The sequence below is a fragment of the Muscardinus avellanarius genome (assembly GCF_963383645.1).
Source record: "Muscardinus avellanarius genome assembly, chromosome: 6".
Classification (NCBI taxonomy): domain Eukaryota; kingdom Metazoa; phylum Chordata; class Mammalia; order Rodentia; family Gliridae; genus Muscardinus; species Muscardinus avellanarius.
In genome coordinates this window covers 31,485,827-31,494,748 of record NC_137791.1, presented here as the reverse complement: position 1 = coordinate 31,494,748, position 8,922 = coordinate 31,485,827, and the positions used below count along the sequence as shown (strand labels likewise).

Below are 8,922 nucleotides of genomic sequence, written 5' to 3'. Positions count from 1 at the left end.
TGTGAGCTCTTCTCATTAATAGTTCCCCTCTTTTTTATCTAAAGACAGCCTGCTAGTAGCTATATTATTTTAAACCCATAAATTTCTAACCTTTGAATATATTTCCTTAAATAATTTTTGATGTTCTAGTTTATTCAAATTGCTCTTGGGATATAAACAGAGGAATAAGATAGTCCACTGATCCAAAGCAGACAACACATTAGAAGGTACAATGTAAAAAGTGTCATTCAGTGGTATAAATATGTTATTGTCATGATATCTTTGTGCATGTTTGTGTAGCACTGGGTATTGGACCCAGGGGTGGTCTACCTCTGAGCTGCACACCCAGCCCTATTTCTTAATTTTTATTTTGAAAAAGGGTCTCATAATACAGGAAGATAGTGGTGGCCACAGTCACAGTGGCGACCACAGCTGTTGCAACAATAGCTGGCAACGGCCAAATAGAACAGGTATTCCTCTGAGAAACCTTGGACTTCAGATTTTGGCTTAATATCTGATTGGGAAAATATATAGAGACATTTATAGCCATGACTTCCTAACTAAAATATAAGAAAGAAGAAATGGACCAAGATGGCAGAGATGGCAGCGGCAGCAAAGCGGCCAGTATTCAAGAGAGGTAGATAAAACCAATCCAACCTGCCTTGAACTGTTGGAGAAATCTCCCCAGAAAAAGACTGCTTCTGCCCCACATGCTCAGGAATTCTGGACAACATACTATGTAAGAAAAATGCTTGGGAGGAGGGCCAAGGTAGCTGTGGTGGCAACAGCCAGTATCGGGGAGAGGCAGGTAGATTCATTCTAATCCACCCTGAACTTTTGAGGAAGTCTTCCCAAAAGTAGACTGCACCTGCCCCACAAGGTCAAGAACTCTGGACCACATACTATGTAAGAAAAATGTTCAGGGTGCATCAGATGGAGGCCCACATAGTCGGGTCAGCAGGCGCCATGTGTCCCAGGAGCCAAGGACACTCCTGGCCACCGTGCTCCTCTGAGCAGTGCTGGGGCTGGGTGCACTCAGAGCAGCAGAACCCGCTTTCAGTGGTGAAGCTGTGGCCTCAGCTCTTGGCGGGGAGATAAAACATATTGCTACTAAGTACTTGGGCCCACAACTCCTGCAAAAGACATGTACTGCTTTCTTTCACTAAAAAATATTGAAGAGGGAGGAAGATGGTGGCAGCCGTGGTTGCCATGCAGCAACAACAGTTAGCAGTGGCCAAATAGGACATGTAGTCCTCTGAGAAACCCCAGACATCAGATTGGCTGGGCCCAGAGCCTGCTGCAGGGCGAGGCTGGGTCTGGAGCCAGTGAGGCCAGGCCCAGAGCCTACTGTGTGGCAGGCCTAGACTGGGGCCTGCTTCACAACAAAGGGCCAGTGGGTTTCACTGTATGGCCAGGAAGCAATAGAAGCTGCCACTTCCTCACCTAATCTCTCAGCATATTTCCAGATCCAAGTGACCTCTATTAAAATATATATATTGGTTGTAAGTGAATCATCCTGTCAAAGCTACTCAGCCTCTGGCTTTCAGGTTTTCAGTAAGTGGGAATAAGTGTGGAGAAATAGAAGCTCTAATACATTGCTGGTGGGCTTGCAAGTTGGTGCAACCACTATGGAGGACAGTATAGAAGATCCTCAGAAGAAGGAAAATGAACTTGCCATATGACCCAGCAATACCACCTCTGAGTATCTACCAAAAAGAATGAAAACCAAAATACCAAACTAATTCATGAACAACCATGTTCATAGCTACACAGTTCATCATTGCTAAACTGTGGAATCAGGCCAAGATGTTCTTCAAGGAATGAGTGGATTTCAAAACTATGGGATATGTACACAGTGAAATTTTGCCCAGCCATAAGGGAGAACAAAATTATGGCAATTACAGTAAAATGTCACCAAAAAATAAGAAATCAGATTCTTTTTCTTAATGTGCAAAATATTAGGGAGAAATGGTACCAGAAGGAACTCTAGATGAAGAAGGGACCCTTTAGAGGAGCAAATAAGGTGACATGTCTGAGGAGATTAGAGAGAGGAAAAGGGAAACTCTTTAAAGCACATGATGTACTTAAACATATCAAAGTCAATCAGGAAGCCAAGCATGGGTAGGTGGGAGGGGGAGGAAAGGAGTTAGAGATTGGGTAGGAGCTGATTGGGTGATGTGTGCATGTATATCTCCACAAGATTTTTATCCCATTGAGATGTATGACTAAAATGCACCAATAAAATTTTATTTAATAAATAAATAAAAATAGGGCTGAGGGTCTAGCTCAGAGGTAAAACGTCCCTGGGTTTAATTACTAGTACCACACAAAGAAAAAAGGAGATGGAGATGGAGAAGAAGGAAGAGAAGGAGAAAGAGGAAGAGGAGGAAGAGGAGGAGGAAGAAGAGAAGAAGGAAGAGGAAGAGAAGGAGAAGGAGGAGGAGAGATAGCATACTTGGTCTGTCTTGCCATGTGATGTCCTTTGCTACTGTTAGGATAAAACACAGAAGCCCTCATCAGAGGCTGAGCAGAGGCCAGAGTCATGCCCTTAGATTTCCCATGCTCCAGAACCATGAACCAAATAAACCTCTGCTCTTTATAAATTAAAAAAGGAAAAAAAAAAAAACAGGGCCTCATTAAGTTGCTGAAGCTGGCCATGAACCTAGGATCGTCCTTCCTCAGCCTCCCAAATACTGAGATTATAGGCATGTGCCACCACACCTAGCAGTCATGATATTTGTGCACCAATATAACTATGACAAAATAGATTTGTTTCCCTCCCTTTAAAATGTATTGGCCATTATACTAAAAATCCCCCACATTTCTGTCCAGAAGAGAAAACTTTGTATAGCTTTTTAAAATGTGAAATGAACATAAGGTTTCAGTATCATAACTTATAAGCATAAATTTTATCTAAGGAAAGAAGAAAAATGTATGGAGAGAAGAAGGAAGAGGAGGAGGGAAAAAAGGAGAAGAAGGAAGAGGAAGAAGAAAGAAAGAGAAGTTCAATCAGCATGCACCTAGGAACCTGTCACGTGTCACTAATGGTCTCTATTCTGTAATGACTAGAGTAGCCTTTCAATTGATTGCTGACTCTTGTACATCTTCAAATGATATCTTTGCAGGCATTTTTAGGGAATTTTTATATGCTCCCTGTACTAATCTGACAGACCGAATTATTAAAGTACTCTTTTTAATGAACAGTCTTATCTATGCTTTGAACACGTCAACCCCTTACAGCAGTGGTGATAGCCTTGTACATCTCTTAGTATGCTAGAAATAAGGACAGAGCTTTCTCATCCACTTACCTTTTTTCTAAATTTTATCTACGCACAATCTTTTTGCAAATTGAAGACTAGAAGATAAATTTGTGGCTCACATTCCACTTTCAAAACTGAGAGGCTAATATAATGGTGGGTGAAAATATTTCCCTCAGGACTTCAAGCCACAGAGCCATGGCATATCCCAGATAATGAGGTCTCTAGATAAGTATAGCAGCAGACGAAATAAATGCACCATACATAGCATGTCTAGAAAGAATAACGGGCCCTCAAGTTTTCCTCAAGTCTTCAGTAAAGTCCTTGAAAGTTAACTAACAGAGAGAATTTCTTACTTCTCTTTAAAATGTTAAAAATGAGTCACAATACTTTTACAAAAGCAATGTATAGCCAGGTGTGGTAGTGCAGGCTTGTAATCCCCATGCTTGGGAGGCAGAGACAGGAGGATCATGCAGGTTTGAAGCCAGCCATGCTGGCTTAAGAGACCCTGTTTCCAAATATAAAAAAGTATAAAATAGGTCTGGGAGTGTAGCCCAGAGGAGAAGGGCTTCCAGGAACCCCAATCCCACCAAAAAAAAAAAAAAAAGACATGTACATAAGTTGTCTAGCATAGAACTTTTTGCTTATTAAGGGTATAGAATAATTATTTACTGAGAAATTCAACCATAATATAAAAAAGTTTGTAATCTTGATATTTTTGTCATTGCTCTGAAACTTAAATATATGTTCCCATGACTACTGTAGAAAAAGACAATTTATGCCAGGTGTTGTGGTGCGTGCTTGTATTCCCTGCATTTGGGAGGAAGAGACAGGAGGATCACGCAGGTTCAAAGCCAGCCTCACTGGCTTAAAAGACCCTGCCTCACAGCACCAGGCTCCAGAGAGAAAAGGTAAACAAGGAGCTGAAGTGAGCAGCTGCAGATCATTCGGGTATAATTCAGCAGTTCTTTCAGTGCAAAGAACATCTAAAACTCCCAGTGGCCAAGCTCATCACGCCTTCCAGGGACTCAGAACGGAGCTCAAAACCAGAAAAGAAATATGCCAGCCTCATGGCCAAGGGCGTGGCAGAGGTGCCATATTGCCAACAGCTGTGGTGAGTTCACCACACCCGCAACAGCTCCAGATCAGCATGCACAAAAACTATAAGTGAAATTGTGGCTCCTAAAGGAGATATCCCAGCACTGCACCCCCAGGAACTTGTGCGGCTTTGATAATCTCCCTGGGTCTGAGATTTTGTAGTCCAACCCAGCAAAGGAGTAGTGGCAGCTGACATTACCACAAACTCAAGATTAAAAGCACCCTAAGTGAAGTCATGGTGACCTGGGGAAGAACTCAGAGAAGGCAAAAACTTCTGAAATCATGGGAAAGAGGAGCAACAATAGAGCAATGAACACCCACAACCCCATAATATCAGAACCTGATACAAAGAAATTCAGAGATCTCCAGAAGATCAAGTCAAAAATATAACTGTAGAAATAATACGGGACCTTCTAAAAGAATTTAGAGAGCGTCTAAAAGAAATAAAAGATGCAATCATTGAAGTAAAGGCATCAATTCAAACTATTAACAATTGATTAGACCACATGGAGAATAGAATCTCACTCCTAGAAGATGATCAATCCAAAAATGAATGCATAATTTGTAACTTAGAAAAAAAATCAGACAGCAGGAATCTGACACTGAAGAAATATGGGCCCATTTTAAGAGAGCTAATCTAAGAATAATTGGAATAGAGGAGGGAAAAGAAGGTGAAACTAAAGGGATCAATAATCTCTTCAAAGAAGTAACAGCAGAAATTTTCCAGACATAGATCAAGAGGTCGATACACAGCTTCGGGAAACTTATAGAACTCCCTTTAGACAGGATCAGAGAAAAGGTTCACCATGCCACATAATTGTCAAAATGACCAATGTAGAAGCCAAGCAGAGAATCTTAATGACAACAAAAACAAAGGGCCAAGTGACATTCAGAGGCAAACCAATTAGAATCACTCCAGACTTCCCAAACCAAGTCATGAAAGCCAGAAGGGCTTGGAGTAACATATTCCAAACTCTGAAAGAAAACAACTTCCAACCAAAAATTTCCTACCCAGCAAAACTATCTATCAAATTAGATGAGGAAATAAGAAGCTTCCATGACAAACAGAAACTCAAGGAATTTATATCTTCAAAACCAGTGCTAGAGAAATACTCAAAGAAATTAACTACAAAGAAGAAATAGGTAATATACACCAGAACCAGAGAAACAAGATTTTCCAACCAGCAGAGACAACTAAGCAAAGAAGAATAAACAGTATTTCAAACAGGAATAAAATCTTAACATGTTAGGAATTAAAAGATCTCTCAATGATCGTGCTGAATGTAAATGGCCTCAATTCCCCAATAAAAAGACATAAAGTGGCAAAAATGATTAAAAGCCAGAATCTATCCATCTGCTGCTTACAAGAAACACACTTTACAAGTAATGATAGTAACAAACTCAAGGGAAAGGGCTAGAGCAAGGTAATTCATGTTAAGTAGCCATCCTAACAGATGTGAAGTAGTATTTCACTATATTTTTATTTGTATTTCCTTAATGATTAGTTATATTATGATAATGAGTTATGTTCATGTGTTTATTGGTTGTACAAAAATCTTTGGAGATTCATTATCTATTTTAGTCTTTTACCTATTTCTAAATTGTATTGTTTGCTTTTATTGTTGCTAATTTTTAGGATTTCTATTTGGAATATTAATATACCTTAAGATACAGCATTTGGAAATATTTTATCCCATTCTATCAGTAACTTTTAATTCTGTTTTCATTGTCTTTGGATGTACAATTTTTTTTTTTACTTTTAGGAAGTTTGTTTGTTTATTCTTTTATTGCCTCTGCCTTTGGAATCATATCCAAGAAATCGCTGCCAATTTCAAGGTTGTGAAGTTTTATGACCCAGTTTTTCTTCTAAAAGTTTATAGTCTTAAGATTTACATATAGGTCTTTTACCTATTTTGAGTTAATATGTGTATATGGTGTTAGGTAAGAGTCCAATTTTATTCTTTTTCATGTAATTATTATTTTTCAACAATATTTAGTGAAAAGATTATTATTTTCTTCACCAAATGTTCTTGGAAACCTTGTTAAAAATAACATGACCATATATGGAAGAATTTATTTCTAGGCTTTTTATTTTACTCCACTGGTTTATATATTTGCCTTTATAGCAGTACTACATTGTTTCAATTATTGTAGCTTTATAAGGTTTGAAATCAGAAAATGTACATGTTCTAGCTGTGTTCTTTTTCGAGATTGTTTCGGATATTTAGAGTTCATATTTCATGTTAGGATAGAATTTTTCTGGAAAAAAATACAATGTATGATAGTTTCACCTTAAAAAAAAAAAAAGAAAAAATATCCTCTGGTAAAACAAGAAAGAAATATTGAAATATTATCTCTAAGTGATCAAAAATTTGATATCAGACAAATGAATCTGTTATGTGAGATTATTATTGTTAATTTTGGATAAATTGTTATAATATTAAAAAAAAATTTTTTTGTGGTACTGGGGTTCCTGTAAGCCCTTCTACCTCCAGGCTACACTCCCAGACCTATTTTTACATTTTTTTATTTGGAAACAGGGTCTCCTAAGCCAGAGCGCGCAGCTGGCTTCAAACCTGCGTGATCCTCCTGTCTCTGCCTCCCAAGCATGGGGATTACAAGTGTGCGCCACCACGCCTGGCTAAAAATTTTTAAAAATAAAAAATAAAAGATTTCCAAAACAAAACAAAATAAAAATGAAAAATAAATATTTTAAAGAAATTATAAAGATATAGTGAATTTAACAAGAAACAAAAAAGTATTAGTCCAATTCTGGCCAAAGTATGGGGAAATGAGGTATCTCATGAATTTTGAAAAGGAATATAAGCCAAGTGCAGTGGTACATGCCTGTAATGCCAGTATTTGGGAGGCAGAGACAGGAGGAGAGCAGGTTTAAGGACAGCCTCAGCAACTTAAATTCTCAACAACCTAGAAATACCCTGTTTCTAAATAAAAAATAAAATACGGCTGGGTTGTAGATCAGAAGTAGAATGTCCCTGGGTTTAACCCACTATACAAGAAAAAGAGAGACAAGAGAAGATAAAAAAGGGTGGGAGAGAAAGAGAAGGAATGTAAAATATTCAGCACTTTAAGTTATTTATATACCATCCAAAATGTGTACATAATTTGATTCTGCAACACCATTTCTTAGGAAAATAAAATGCCAGGTATGGTGACACATGCCTGTAATCCCAGGATTTGGAAGGCTGAGACAAAAGGATTGGTGGTTTATGGTTTAAGCAACTTAGCAACAGCAACATAGAAGACCCTGTTTCAAAGCAAAACTTAAAAGGGCTGGAGGTGTAGCTCAGAGCTAAATGCCCTGGGTTCAATTCCCGGACAACACACACAAAAAGAAAGAAAAAACATGAGTAAACAAATATACTAAATAAAGATGTTAACTGAATATTTCATAATAGTGTTATAATAAACCAAAATAATCCAAGTGTTCAATAATAAGAAATTGACTAAAAAATAATGACCCACATGTGTATATAGAGATATATCAATTTATATCTGCAACACACACACACACAAACACAATGTATATAATCTCCACTTACACTATTCATCTTCTTCCCTTCTCAAGTGACTTACTTATTGACATAGAAAGATGTCCACAACATTTTATTAAATTTACAAAGCAAATTATGAGGGAAAAATGTATAGTAGAGCCACAGTGGTATACGATATGAATGTATACTGTTAGATATAAAATGAAATTATTAGGAGCAATCTTTCTTTTCTTCTTTCTTTTGGTTCTAGGGGTTGAACTCAGGGCATTGTACTTCTGAGATACACCACAGTTCTTATTTTATTTCATTTTTAAAATAAATTTTCATAAATAGTGTATTTAAATATTTTGACTCAATACATAAAGTAAGAATTCTACTCTTTAAGAAAAATATACAGATTTTGGTAAGAGTTTAAGTTCTAAGAGTTTCGAGCCTGATGCCAAGCCCTTGGAATTCTACTGCTTCAATTCCAAAGGATCAGTGGATGGCAATTTTAGTACACAAAACTCCACTATGTTGTATTATTCCTTTTCTCCCGGGTCAGAAAGTGTTACTCTGCTTCATTCTCTTCTTTGTTCCTTGATGGATCTTAGAATCCAGTTTCCAGATTTTTTTTATTTCTTTTCATAGGAAATTTCACAATCATTTCCTGGGGATCTTTACAGATGAAAACAAATGGAGAATCCGATTTTTGACTGATGTCTGGAAACTGATCCTTAAATCTCTTCTGGGACAAGCAATCAATTAGGTCCACACAGCCCAGAAGACAACCTGATGGATAGTCAAGGAGAAATTCCACATCTTTTCTACAGAAAAGAGAATATGTTGTCTGGAGTTCAGAGACTTCTTGAGGGAAGGGTTTTTTGCCTGTGGCACCTATACAAAGTTGTTCTCTCTGGGAGGTGTACCACAATCTTCCCTCCACCCTTTTAACCCTCTAACAAGCAGAAAAGCTCAGGGCTGGTGAATAGAAAGGCACCAGCCACCATCAAAGGCTTCCTGGAATTCTTCATCTGGGTTTGAAACTGGTGCAGAAATTTTTGGCCTGCAGGGTCAATGATGACCTTCTTAGA

General features: G+C 37.9%; 1 pseudogene across 1 annotated transcript; it reads right to left on the bottom strand.

Moving 5' to 3' along the window:
* Positions 1 to 8,389: 8,389 nt before the first annotated feature.
* Positions 8,390 to 8,884, bottom strand: LOC308264006 (activating signal cointegrator 1-like; annotated as a pseudogene). The gene has a single exon. The product of its transcript is annotated as an activating signal cointegrator 1-like (transcript).
* Between the last annotated feature and the right edge of the window lie 38 nt (positions 8,885 to 8,922).